At 34.4% G+C, this 1,439-nt stretch overlaps 1 protein-coding gene across 1 annotated transcript in view; it reads left to right on the top strand.

The window, feature by feature from the left end:
* Positions 1-1,439, top strand: part of PRR16 (proline rich 16) — a 287,498-nt gene that overhangs the window by 24,471 nt on the left and 261,588 nt on the right. The gene's annotated exons all lie outside the window — the stretch shown is intronic.

The following is a 1,439-nucleotide window of genomic DNA, read 5'->3' as shown; positions in this document are numbered from 1 at the left end:
CTCTGTTTCTACTTGTTCCAGTTGTAGGGTTAATGTTTTGACTATGGCCCTTTCTTCTTTTTGGATGTGTGCGTTTATTGCTATAAAGTGACCTCTGAGCACTGCTTTTGCTGTGTCCCAAAGGCTCTGGAAGGATGTGTTTTCCTTCTCGCTTATTCTACGAATTTCTTTATTCCAGCCTTAATTTCTTCTCTAACCCAATAGTTTTTGAGCAAGGTGTTGTTCAGTTTCCATGTGTTTGATTGTTTTTCCTTGCTTTTTCTGTTGTTGATTTCTACTTTTATGGCTTTATGGTCAGAAAAGATGCTTTGTAATGTTTCGATGGTTTGGATTTTGTTAAAGCTTGCTTTATGACCTAGTATGTGGTCTCTTCTGGAGAATGTTCCATGTCCTTTGGAAAGCAAAGTGTACTTGGCTGCTGTTGGGTGGAGTGTTCAGTATATGTCTATGAGATCAAGTTGGTTGATTGTAGTATTTAGATGTTCCGTGTCTTTTTTGAGCTTCTTTCTATATGTTCTGTCCTTCACCAAAAGTGGTGTATTGAAGCCTCCTACTACTATTGTGGAGATGTATATCTCTCTTTTCAGTGCTGTTAGAGTTTTTTTAATGTATTTTGTAGCCCTGTCGTTGGGTGTGTAAATATTTATTATAGTTATGTCCTCCTGGTGTATTGAGCCTTTAATCATTATTTAGTGCCCTTCCTTATCCTTTGCGGTGGATTTTATGTTAAAATCTATTTTTTGAGAGATTAATATTGCCACTCCTGCTCTTTTTTGAGTGTTGTTTGCTGGATATATTTTTTTCCATCCTTTGAGTTTTAGTTTGTTTCTGTCTTTAAGTGTAAGTTGTGTCTCCTGTAGGCAGCATATAGATGGATTGTGTTTTTTTATCCAATCTTCCACTCTCTCTTTATTGGTGCATTTAGTCCATTCACATTCGTGTAATTATTGGTAGGTATGAGTTTAGTGCTGTCATTTTGAAGTCTTTTTTAGTGTGTTGTTGACAGTTTCTTTCTTTCAGTTAATTTTCTGTGCTGACTCGTTTTTCTTTATGTATTTTCTTTTCATCTTTTTCATTGTTGTTGATTTTGTGTTTGCTAAGTCTTTATATTTTTCTAGTTTTTTATTTTGAATTGTAGGATTGTTAGTTTCCTTTGTGGTTACCTTAATATTTACCCCTATTTTTCTATGTTTATACCAGTCTTTTATTTCTTTATATCGACTTGACTTCCTCTCCATATGAAAAATCCATGTCTACATTTTTTAAGTCCCTCTTTTTTATTTTAATGTTGTCATCTTTTACATATTGACATCTGTTTCCCTATTTTCAGTGTTTTAGCTTTGATTTGCTTTGTGACTTCCGTATCTGGGTTGATATCTGGTTGCACTGTCCTGTGTTCTAGTCTTGAGTTGTTATCTGATGTTACTGATTTTCTAATC

This window comes from Trichechus manatus, unplaced genomic scaffold (genome assembly GCF_000243295.1).
Source record: "Trichechus manatus latirostris isolate Lorelei unplaced genomic scaffold, TriManLat1.0 scaffold00047, whole genome shotgun sequence".
In the NCBI taxonomy this organism is placed as follows: domain Eukaryota; kingdom Metazoa; phylum Chordata; class Mammalia; order Sirenia; family Trichechidae; genus Trichechus; species Trichechus manatus.
The sequence above is the reverse complement of the archived record's forward strand: the minus strand, read 5'-3'. Positions and strand labels throughout refer to the sequence as shown.